We start from the raw sequence: 12,196 nt of genomic DNA, 5'->3' as shown, positions 1-12,196 counted from the left end.
TTGGCCAAAAACTTCTGTTCCCTCCTGACGAAGAACAGCAAAGTTTCGTAAGTGCTTTTAATCCCCACCAAGGTTTTGGAAATTATTGGTGAAAACAAAAAGCCACATTAAAACCCACAGAGACCACAAAGAGCAGGATTGACCCCCCTCATGCTCCAGAGCCAGGAACTTGCTTGGTGGCAAAGCATCTCCCAAGGAAGCCGAGGCCAAACCTCCTCACTGGATTTCATCTGCTCCCAGATATGGAAGTGCTAAACTGCAGCAAGCACAAAGGTGCTCTTTCATTCATGGAAACCATCCTCTTAAAGTAATTAACTGGGGATTAGTGAGAAATGATGCCCAAACAAATGAGATAGGGAAGGGCAAGGAGTTGTGCTCCCCTCCTGAACCCTGGGTTAGGTGGAGCTGTGCCAGTGCAAACAGCAGAGGGAACAGAGCGTGATGGCACCACAAGGATGCAGAAATAAGGTTGGCAGGCAGAGCTGGGGGGTGTTTGCAAGACAAGGGGGCTCGGGGAGGGCACTGCTCTGCTGCCACCAGCACTGCCACCTGCCCCTGCCCCGTGTCCCCTGCCCTCTGTCTCCAGCAGGATGGCACAGGACTCACTGCAGCTGCCAGGGATGGCAATCCAGGGCTGGGCAGCAGGAATAGCTCTGCCCCTCAGGGGAAATTCCCCCTAACAATCTCCTCCTTCCATTGGCCTTCCCATGACTGCCACAAGACTCAGGAGGGGAGTGCAGGAACGGTGGGTTTGCTGGGAATGGAGCTGTGCCAGCTGTCCAACCTGCCCCAGTGGAATCACAGAATCATAGAATGGATTGGGTTGGAAAAGACCTCCCAGATCAGCAAGTCCAACCCTTGATCCAACCCCACTGTGATCACCAGCCCAGGGCACGGGGCAGTAGGGTTGGATCAAGACATGGTGGATTCTCACTCAGTGCCATTCATAGAATCACAGAATGGATTGAGTTGGAAAAGACCTCCCAGATCATCAAGTCCAACCCTTGGTCCAACTCCAGTCCCTTTACCAGATCATGGCACTCAGTGCCACGGCCAAGCTCAGCTGAAAAACCTCCAGGGATGGGGAATCCACCCCCTCTCTGGGCAGCCCATTCCAATGCCTGAGCACTCTCTCTGCAAAGAATTTCTTTCTGATCTCCAACTTCAATTTCCCCTGGCAGAGCTTGAGCCCATCGTGCCCCCTTGTCCTATTGCTGAGTGCCTGGGAGAAGAGACCAACCCCCACCTGGCCAGAACTTCCCTTCAGGCAGGGGGTGGCCAAGCAAGGCCTGTCACAGGCAGAGTTCTGGAGACATCCACACTCACATCTGCAGCTCAGCACTGCAGAGGAGCCCAATTAGTGCCCTCTGAAGGTGCTTCAGTGGCTTGTGCATCCAACAGCCAGGGAAAACAGGACAGAAAGCTGTCCTGAAGGGATCACAGAATCCCAGAATCAGCTGGGTTGGAAGAGACCTCTGAGATCATCAATCCAACCCTTGATCCAACCCCACTGTGATCACGGAGTGCCCTGGGCTGGTGATCACAGTGGGGTTGGATCAAGACTTGGTGGATTCTCACTCAGTGCCACATCCAGTCTCCTCTTAAACATCTCCAGGGACAGAGAATCCACCCATTCCAATCCCTGAGCACTCTCTCTGCAAACAATTTTTTTCTGCTCTCCAACTTCAATTTCCCCTGGCAGAGCTTGAGCCCATCGTGCCCCCTTGTCCTATTGCTGAGTGCCTGGGAGAAGAGACCAACCCCCACCTGGCCAGAACTTCCCTTCAGGGAGTTCCTGACAGTGCTGAGGTCACCTCTGAGCCTCCTCTTCTCCAGAAGTGTCCATGCCCATGGCAGGCCAGTTGGACCAGGGGATCTTTCAGGTCCCATCACAGGGAAGAATTTCTTCCTCCTATTTCTGTTTTCCTGCTTTGTGGTCAACAAATCGTAACCCAGCACCTTCAGCATCACCTCCCACGTGCTAATTAGTGAAAAATTAAAAGAGGAACAATTTACTGAGGTTGAAGGAACACAGCACAGAACACACAGTGAGACCAAGGGGTGCAATGAAGGTTATTCTTGAAAATAAAATTGCATGAAATTGCAGAATGTTGGAGGAAAAGGAGGATTTCCAGCCTGCAAACCTGTTTTCCTTGGGACACTGTGGGTCCACCAGATGAGCCTCTGTCATAGCTGGGTGCAGGACCTTTATATGTTGCACAGATAATGAAGGTCTTGGCAGGGCTGGCAACTTCTCTTCTTTAATATATTCCTTTTCATTGTGACTTTTTGGTAAATTTTTGTGGTCTCTCTAAAGAGAGAAGAAAAAGAAGGATGTCCCAATGCTAAAATAATTGGAAATAAGAAAATAGGAATAAATATCAATACAGGTATTGGAGAGCTCTGAGGGGCTTACAAATCAAGGATAAAATAATCTCGATTTTAGTAGGAATTCTGCCTTAGAACTTCAGGATCCTTTATAAATCCCAGTTCATTCAAATCCACAGCACCCCTGGAAAGAACAAACCCAACTTCTAGGTGGGGTCAGTCATGAACCAGGAGGGCTGAAACCAGAGAGGTGTGTGAGCAGACAACCCTCCCTCCTCCCCTTGGACACAGGGAGGAATTAATTCTGGGAAGGAGAGGCAAAGGAACTATTTCTGAGCAGGGGAAGGGAAAGGGAGAAGGTGACCTGGAGGTGCTGACTCCTTTCCTTGCCCCGGGAGATCAACATTCCTCCATGGGTATCCCAGTTCCAGGAGGAGAAAAGCAAAGAGAGAGCCATGAGGATGAAATAATGGCTACCAAAATGAGACAAACACTCTGGTTTTCTTCTCCAAGTCCCTTTCCCTGTCCCAGCTACCCCAGGGCAGAGCACGAGGTGCCCTCAATGACCAGGTGGGATTTCTCTCTTATCCCTCCAGACCACAGGGCTGGGAGAGCACACGGAGTAATTAATTTTGACTTACAGAAGCTGTATTAAATTGGATAGAAATGGGTGAAAATAGGATTAGGAATGGAGTTTAGCCAAGAGCAAACAGAATTAAAGCTCTCTAAGAGCAGGTCAACACAGCTGATATGGCTGAGGCGATGAAAGGAGACAGCTCGGGACATTTCTGAGCAGTGCTGTAATGGCAGGGATTGGAACTTGCCTGGCATCCCACTGGACTGGGGGAATTAAAACCAAAAAGGGATTTCTCCTGTTGCTTTTGTTGGATTCCTGGCTGCTCTATCTGATCTGAGATTTTGGGCTTCCAAGGCTTCCTTTGGAAACAATTGTGCAGAACAAGCAGGAGTCTCCAGGAGCTGTCAGCCTGCACGGGGCTTTCAGCATCTAATTAGGGGGGGATTAGGCTTGTCACAAACCATCAGCAAAGGGAGGATCCCTGACGTGGAACCAGCTCCCTCCTCTCCCTCAATCCCTTCCCACAGAGCCTGCAGACAAACCAGGCTCAGGGTTTCTGGGGCCAGCAGTCCAAGGCCACGTCCCCTGTGGTGGGAACTCTGCTGGGGACTGTCCCCACCCACTGCCAGGGCATGGAATGCTTGGAATGGAGGGTCTGGCTCAACCCAGGGTTGCCACAGGGAATAAGGACCTGCTGCTCTGGCTGGGCTCAGTCTGGAAATCACAGAATCCCAGAATCCCAGACTATTCTGAGTTGGAAGGACCCACAAGGATCATCGAGTCCAACTCTTCAGTCAATGGCCCACAGAGGGGATTGAACCCATGACCTTGGCATTGTTACAACAAGTTTTAACCAACTGAGCTGATCTGAGTGTGTCACCTCCCTGCCAGAAGTCTTGAGTTCAGTTCCCATCCCTCCACTTTATTCCAGTGGAAATCCTGGGCTAAACTGGAGCAGGTCCTGCTCTTCCCACTGAGTTAGTCCTTGGCCAAGCCAGAGGTGCCCAGAGCTGGATTTGCTGAGGAATATCCCTGAAAGACAAAGGTCCACCCTTTGTACGAGGCTTTTCAGCCTCACCTGTCAAGGACTCTGATGAGCACAGAGCTTTATATCCCTCTCTCCCTGCCTTTATTGACAGCACATCCACGGCAGGTCCCAGCCAGAGGGTTGTCAGTGTGCTCAGTGCCCACCAAACAGCCCTTTTCCTGTGGGAATCCAATTCCTGCAATTCCAGGAGCTGCCCAGAAACAGGAATTTCGGTTGTTTTCCCTGGGGTTTCCATGGCTGCTGGCACAGGTTTGTGCCCTTGTTGGGAGGGAGATGCTCCACAGATGTGTTTTCCTTGCTCTGAGGTAGCACAAAACATTGCTAGGAAACCTCAGAGGAGCAGAGCCATGTCCTGGGGTGCCCATGGGGCACGGGTGGGCACTGCCACTGCCCCCCGGCCCCGGGGCTGCCCCCTCTGCCCATTCCCCGTGGCAATGACAATAACTGACAGGGATGTTGGTGCTCAGACAGAAACAGGAGCAGGACTGTCAACCTGAAGGGCTTGGAAAAACAAACACGCTCTAAAACTGCCTCTGAAAAGCAGCTCCTTAGAGCGGGGCCGGGCAGAGCTGCCCGACGCTGCCAACCTGCCCTGGTGGCTGTGCCTGCCAGGCCCTCCCCTTGCCCTGGTTCCCGTGGCATTCTGCAGGTGTTCCAGCTGGGAGGGAGGATCAAAGCTGGAGCGCTGGCACGGGGGTTGGCACTGCCCTAACCTACCTGAGCAGCCAAGTGTGTGGAGCTCTGCGGGCACAGCCGGGGGCACAGCCAGGGGCACAGCAAAGGGACAGCACAGGGACAGCACAGGGACAGCAGGGACCTGTGCAGTGTCACCCAGCCCTCCAAAAACCCCACAAGTGCTGGATGGCAGCTGAGCACCATGGCTGGCTCGGCTCTCCTTCCCACTGATTGATGCCAGGCAGGAATGCTGCCCGGTCTGGAGGCATGGCATGGAGAGCTGGCACAGAGTGAGGGGCTGGGTTGTCCCCAGACTGCACAAACAGCTGAGTGGGGAGGGGACTCGGGGTCAGAGCACGGCTCTGCCACTGCCTGCCCCTGTGGCCTCTGCCAAGTCACCCAGCCCAGTGCCCTCCGTGATCCACGAGAACTGCAGGGACATCACACACAGCAGGGATGACACAGACAGCAGGGATGGCACAGACAGCAGGAATGGCACAGACAGCTGGGATGGCACAGACAGCAGGGATGGCACACACTGCTGGGACATCACACACAGCAGGGATGGCACACACAGCAGGGATGGCACACACGGCAGGGATGGCACAGACAGCTGGGATGGCACAGACAGCAGGGATGGCACACACAGCTGGGATGGCACAGACAGCTGGGATGGCACACACAGCAGGGATGGCACAGACAGCAGGGATGACACAGACAGCAGGGATGGCACAGACAGCAGGAATGGCACACACAGCTGGGATGGCACAGACAGCAGGAATGGCACACACAGCTGGGATGGCACAGACAGCTGGGATGGCACACACTGTAGGGACATCACAGACAGCAGAGGTGGCACAGACAGCAGGGATGGCACAGACAGGTGGGATGGCACACACTGCAGGGATGGCACAGACAGCAGGAATGGCACACACAGCTGGGATGGCACAGACAGCTGGGATGGCACACACTGTAGGGACATCACAGACAGCAGAGGTGGCACAGACAGCAGGGATGGCACAGACAGGTGGGATGGCACACACTGCAGGGATGGCACAGACAGCAGGGACATCACACACAGCAGGGATGGCACAGACAGCAGGGATGGCACACATGGCAGGGACATCACATACAACTGGGATGGCACACACAGCTGGGATGGCACACACAGCAGGGATGGCACACACGGCAGGGATGGCACACACAGGTGGGATGGCACACACAGCAGGGATGGCACACACTGCAGGGATGGCACACACGGCAGGGATGGCACACACAGGTGGGATGGCACACACAGCAGGGATGGCACACATGGCAGGGACATCACATACAGCAGGGATGGCACACACAGCTGGGATGGCACACATTGCAGGGATGGCACACACAGCAGGGATGGCACACATGGCAGGGATGGCACACACAGCTGGGATGGCACACATGGCAGGGATGGCACACACAGCTGGGATGTTGGACTGCTCCCCATGTGCCACAGGACACCCTGACAGGGCAGGATGCCCAGGGCTGTGTTGGATGGACCAAACACTCCCCTGTGCCCAAAGTCTGGCAGTGCAGAGGTGATGGATTCCAGAATTCACGGATTTTCCTCCATATCCTCGTGCAGAGGGTTGTTCTCAGCAGCCAACGATGCCGTGCAGGCAGGGACAGGGGGCGCATCCTCAAATCCCTTGGGAAGCAAACCTGGATCCCACATCCCGAGGGCACAGTGGGGTGTGCCAGGACTCAGCCCTTCCTTCAGCTGCAGTGCCAGGGGAGGGGGTTCATTTGGCATTCTCTGGGAGCAGTGTCTGAGTGCTCCTCTGAGGCAGGTCAGGGCTCTGCCAGCCCCTTTCCCTCCCCCTGGGCAGCGCTGTGCTGCCCCTCCCTCCTGCCAGGGTAACAGGATCTCCTTAGGCACGCATTCCTTTGAATAAGGCCCTGGGCCCCTCTCTCTGCATCTGAGGGGCACTCGGAGGCAGCTGCTGCTCTGCAGGCCCTGCTGGGGAGCAGAAAATTGAATTCAGCCTGGAATGTCAGGGGGCAGTGGGACATCTGCTCCTGGACACGGGCAGCCCTTCCCCTGCCAGGCTGTGCCAGGGGGTGACGCTCCCTGGGCTGGGGCTGCTGTGGCAGAGGGGGCTGACCTGGCACAGGGGGCTGATCTGGTACAGAGGGCTGATCTGACACAGGGGGGATGCTGTGGCACAGGGGGCTGCCCTGGCACAGAGGGCTGATCTGGTACAGGGGCTGCTGTGGCACACGGGGCTGATCTGGCACAGGGGGCTGATCTGGCACAGGGGCAGATCTGGTTCAGGGGCTGATCTGGCACAGGGGGCTGATCTGGCACAGGGGCTGATCTGGCACAGGGGGCTGATCTGGCACAGGGGGCTGCTGTGGCACAGGGGCAGATCTGGCACAGAGGGTTGATCTGGCACAGGGGCTGCTGTGGCTCTGGGGGCTGCTGTGGCACAGGGGCTGCTCTGGCATAGGGGCTGCTGTGGCTCCGGGGGCTGCTCTGGCACAGGGGCAGATCTGGCACAGGGGCTGCTGTGGCACAGGGGCAGATCTGGCACAGGGGCTGCTCTGGCTCTGGGGGCTGCTGTGGCACAGGGGCTGCTGTGGCACAGGGGCTGCTCTGGCTCTGGGGGCTGCTGTGGCACAGGGGCTGCTGTGGCACAGGGGGCTGATCTGGCACAGGGGCTGCTGTGGCACAGGGGGCAGATCTGGCACAGGGGGGTGCTCAGGGTCCAGCAGCCACTGGGGAGCTGGGAGTGCAGAGCCAGGACTTTGGGAGCTCTCCTGGGTTTCAAAGCTGTTTGCAGACCTGGCTCACTTACAATCCAACAACCCAACCCTGGTGGGATGGACAGAGAGTCACAAAATCACAGAGTGGTGTGACTTGGAAGGGACCTTAGAGACCAACCAGTTCCAAACCCCCTTTCCATGGTCCCAAGTCCCTCTCCAGCTCTCCTGGAGCCCCTTTAGGTACTGGAAGGGGCTCTCAGGTCTCCTCAGAACCTTCTCCAGGTGAACATGCCCAGCTCTCCCAGCCTGGCTCCAGAGCAAAGATGTTCCAGCTCTCAGAAAATCTTCATGGTCTCCTCTGGACTCCTCCAGCACATCCCTGTCCTTCCCGTGCTGGGGACATGTGGGTCAAGGGGTGACTGTGTAAGCACAGCAGGGCCAAGGCTCCCCAATCCTTGCCCTGTGCAATGGATCCAGGATTGTGGCTGCTGCCAGCCCTCTGTGTTTTTGTGCAGGGCAGGTGTCCTCTCTGTGCCCCCTACCTGCCATCCCCCCTGTGCTCTGCCCTCCCTGCCATCCCCTCTGTGCCCCCTCCCTGCCATCCCCTCTGTGCCCCCTCCCTGCCATCCCCCCTGTGCTCTGCCCTCCCTGCCATCCCCCCTGTGCTCTGCCCTCCCTGCCATCCCCCTGTGCTCTGCCCTCCCTGCCATCCCCTCTGTGCCCCCTCCCTGCCATCCCCTCTGTGCCCCCTCCCTGCCATCCCCTCTGTGCCCCCTCCCTGCCATCCCCCCTGTGCTCTGCCCTCCCTGCCATCCCCCCTGTGCTCTGCCCTCCCTGACATCCTCTCTGTGCTCTGCTCTCCCTGCCATCCCCTCTGTGCCCCCTCCCTGCCATCCCCCCTGTGCTCTGCCCTCCCTGCCATCCCCCCTGTGCTCTGCCCTCCCTGCCATCCTCTCTGTGCCCCCTCCCTGCCATCCCCCCTGTTCTCTGCCCTCCCTGCCATCCCCCCTGTGCTCTGCCCTCCCTGCCATCCCCTCTGTGCCCCCTCCCTGCCATCCCCCCTGTGCTCTGCCCTCCCTGCCATCCCCCCTGTGCTCTGCCCTCCCTGCCATCCCCCCTGTGCCCTGCCCTCCCACCCAGCCCCACCGTGCCAAGCACAACACGAGGGCCCAGCTGCCCTGGCACTGTTCTAGCAGCTCTTTTTGGATAAAGCTGTTATGGCCCAAACTGCTCATCTGTGCCAACTTTTCCTAATGATTTTCAAAGCCATAAATGTCCCTGTGGGGTGGGGGAGTCGTGTCCACCTTCAGCAGCAGCGTTTGCAGGATGATCTGGAGAGACTCTGCTTGGCTGTTTGGCCTCTCCCCAAGCCAACCTGCCAACCCCAGCGTGGGTTTTGCTGCTGCCCTGAATGGATGCCCTGTTTGTACCCAGTCCTTCAGCTCCTACGAGGACTCTGTGCCACCCAAACCACATTTCCTGTCCAACCTGGGATCAAATGTGGCCTTGCCTCTGCCACACCACGATGGGGTGGAGGGTTTGGGGGGAGGATCTGGGGGGCTGTGAGCCCCACACCTGCACCCCAGGCAGTGCCAGGGCAGAGCAGAGGCAGTGCCAGGGCAGGGCAGGGCAGAGGCAGTGCCAGGGCAGAGCAGAGGCAGTGCCAGGGCAGGGCAGAGGCAGTGCCAGGGCAGAGCAGAGGCAGTGCCAGGGCAGGGCAGAGCAGAGGCAGTGCCAGGGCAGAACAGAGGCAGTGCCAGTGCAGGGAAGAGGCAGTACCAGGGCAGGGCAGAGGCAGTGCCAGGGCAGGGCAGGGCAGAGGCAATGCCAGGGCAGAGCAGAGGCAGTGTCAGGGCAGAGCAGAGGCAGTGCCAGGGAAGAGCAGTGTCAGGGCAGAGCAGAGGCAGTGCCAGGGCAGGGCAGAGCAGAGGCAGTGCCAGGGCAGAGGCAGAGCAGAGGCAGTGCCAGGGCAGAGCAGAGGCAGGGCAGGGCAGAGGCAGTGCCAGGGCAGAGCAGAGGCAGTGTCAGGGCAGGGCAGAGCAGAGGCAGAGCAGAGGCAGTGCCAGGGCAGGGCAGAGGCAATGCCAGGGCAGGGCAGAGCAGAGGCAGTGCCAGGGCAGAGCAGAGGCAGTGCCAGGGCAGGGCAGAGGCAGTGCCAGGGCAGGCTGAGCAGGGCTCATCAAGGGGCTGGTGACTGGCCGTGCTGCTGGTGTGGGAGCCCAGGGCTGCTCCTCCCCGTGGGTCAGGACAGGGCTGACATCAGCCCCTTCCTCCCTGATTAGCTCTGCTCCAACCTGCACTAATGAGCCTGAACTCTGACCCCTTGGAGAGGAGAGGAGAGGGGGTGATTTGCCTCTCTGGGGATGATCCAGGGGGGATCTGCCTGGGAATGGAGCCTGGTTATCTGCAGGCTGGAGCCTTTGCCTTCCCTGCTGTCTTTATTTGTGGCCAGGAGCAGACACAGCCCAGCTGGAGGAGCAGGGAGAAGTGGCCAGGCTGATTAATTGGCCACTGGCAAACAGCTCCAACCTCCCCCAGGAACCAGCAGATAGTCCCCAGCAGCCCTGTGGGCACCCAGCACTCCCCCAGAAGGGTTTTGAGATGTTCCAGAAGGAGGTGATAAGTCCACGTTTGGTGATGAGCAGCTCAGGGATACACAATCCTTTGGGGGTTTGGATCTGGGCATCCTCCAACACAGCCCCTGATCTGGGGGCTACCAAATTCCTGGGGGTGGCAATGAGAGGGGGAGGGAAATTTTGAGAGGAGTTTGTCACCCTGGTACTGACAGAGGTGCTCTGGTTCCCAAAAGGAGCTTGTTCTTCCTGGTCCTTCCTAATCCCCAGTTTATTTTAAATATTGACTTTCAGGAGCATTTTTGTTTTCAAAGAGATTCATTTACAAAGAGCTCAAAAAGTGGATTTATGTGATAAATAAGAGCAATGAGCCTGATCTCATCTTTCCAGGAATGGAGACTGTCTTCAGTGCCCATCAATTGATTCAGAGGAATCCTGGGAATCTGTGCCTTTTGTCCTTGGAATTGCCAGCCACAGACACCGGTAGGAAGAGACAGGGAATTCCTGAGTTGTGCTGTGGATTCTCCCTCTCTTGAAGAGTTGAACCCCAGGAGTTTTTCCCCAGATCTGCTGCAGCTCTCCCAGGGCTGGGGAGCCTGGTGTGGAAAGGAATGTCCTGCAGGAGGTGTGAAGGCAGAGGATGCTCATCGTGTTCCTGGCTGGCTGTGAGACAACAACGTCCCACGGGGGTTTCCTTCCCTTTCATGTTGGAATAATCTCAAGGAAGGCTCAGGCTGGAGAGGAAAGGCAGATGAAGGCTGGAGGAACCAGCTGGGGCTGCAGGGGATGGCTCAGGGGGGGAATCAAAGGGAAGATGTCTCTGTTACCAACCCAGCTGTGACTTCCTGCTCTGGCCAGAAAATACCCTGGAGGGGGTTTGTCAGCAGACCACGTGCCTTGGCCTGGCCTCACTTCTCCATAATAAGAGAATAATGAAATTGTGGGGCAAGGGAAAGGTGGAATTCCCAGAAATTCTCCTCCTGAGGTGAGCACAAAGAGAGTATCTGTCTGCTGCCCCTCAGATCCCCATAAATAGCTCCTGATTGGCAGGTAGGGCCGGGGCTGTAAAGGAACATTCTGGTGGAGTGGCACTGCTGGCAGCCTGGCCTCGTGCCCTGGAGTGCTGAGGGAGGGAGCTGGAGCCCAGCCAGGGTCCCAGAGGTGCTTCCCATCAGCCTTGTGTTCCCCACACTTCTCCTTTCTGCTCCCCCTTAGGATGCCCCAGAGCTCTTTGTCCCCTGGGGGTTTTTTTTGCTGTACCTGACCCGGATCTTGAGGCTCAGACCTTGATGGGGTGTGAGAAGTCAAAAATTCCACACCCATCCATGTGCATTTCACACCAAAAAATGCTCCTTTATTCAGGGTGAAAAAAAGGAAGAGGAGGCAGATTTGGGTTGGGCTGGTGGGAACATCCAGTGTTTGGCCAAGCAATGGACAGAACTAATGTGGTGGAAAGCACAGGAGGGGTTTGGGCAGGACAATGGTGACATTTTAGCCCAAGCCACCATTTTCCAAGCAAACACTGCCATTCTGGGAGGGGAAATGCCTTATCTTTCAAAAGCTGGATTGTTCAGGTGCAGTGAGAGCAGTGCAAGGTGTGAAGCAGGTTGTTTACCTGGGGCTTGCTCTGCTGGGGCAGGTACAAGAGTTTGGTGTTTGGCCTTTCAGAACCACTGCCTGGGTCAGGTGGGTGTGAAAGGAGGAGCAGGGGAGGGGGGGGAGAGGCTGGGAGAGGTGGCTCACCTGGAGGAGGATGGGGGATTCCAGGGGCTTGGGAAAACTGGATTCCAGGGGCTTGGGAAAACTGGATTACAGGGGCTTGGGAAAACTGGGTAACAGGGGCTTGGGAAAACTGGATAACTGGATTCCAGGGGCTTGGGAAAACTGGATTCCAGGAGCTTGGAAAATCTGGATTCCAGGGGCTTGGGAAAACTGGATTACAGGGACTTGGGAAAACTGGATTCCAGGGGTTTGAGAAATCTGGATTCCAGGGGCTTGGGAAAACTGGATAACTGGATTCCAGGGGCTTGGGAAAACTAGATTCCAGGAGCTTGGGAAAACTGGATTCCAGTGGCTTGGGAAAACTGGATTCCAGGAGCTTGGGAAAACTGGATTTCAGGGACTTGGGAAAACTGGATTTCAGGGGCTTGAGAAAACTGGATAACTGGATTCCAGGGGCTTGGGAAAACTGGATTTCAGGGGCTTGAGAAAACTGGATAACTGGATTCCAGGGGCTTGGGAAAACTGGATTAC

The sequence above is a fragment of the Pithys albifrons genome, chromosome 16 (genome assembly GCF_047495875.1).
Source record: "Pithys albifrons albifrons isolate INPA30051 chromosome 16, PitAlb_v1, whole genome shotgun sequence".
Taxonomy (NCBI): domain Eukaryota; kingdom Metazoa; phylum Chordata; class Aves; order Passeriformes; family Thamnophilidae; genus Pithys; species Pithys albifrons.
Note: the sequence above shows the minus strand (reverse complement) of the source record.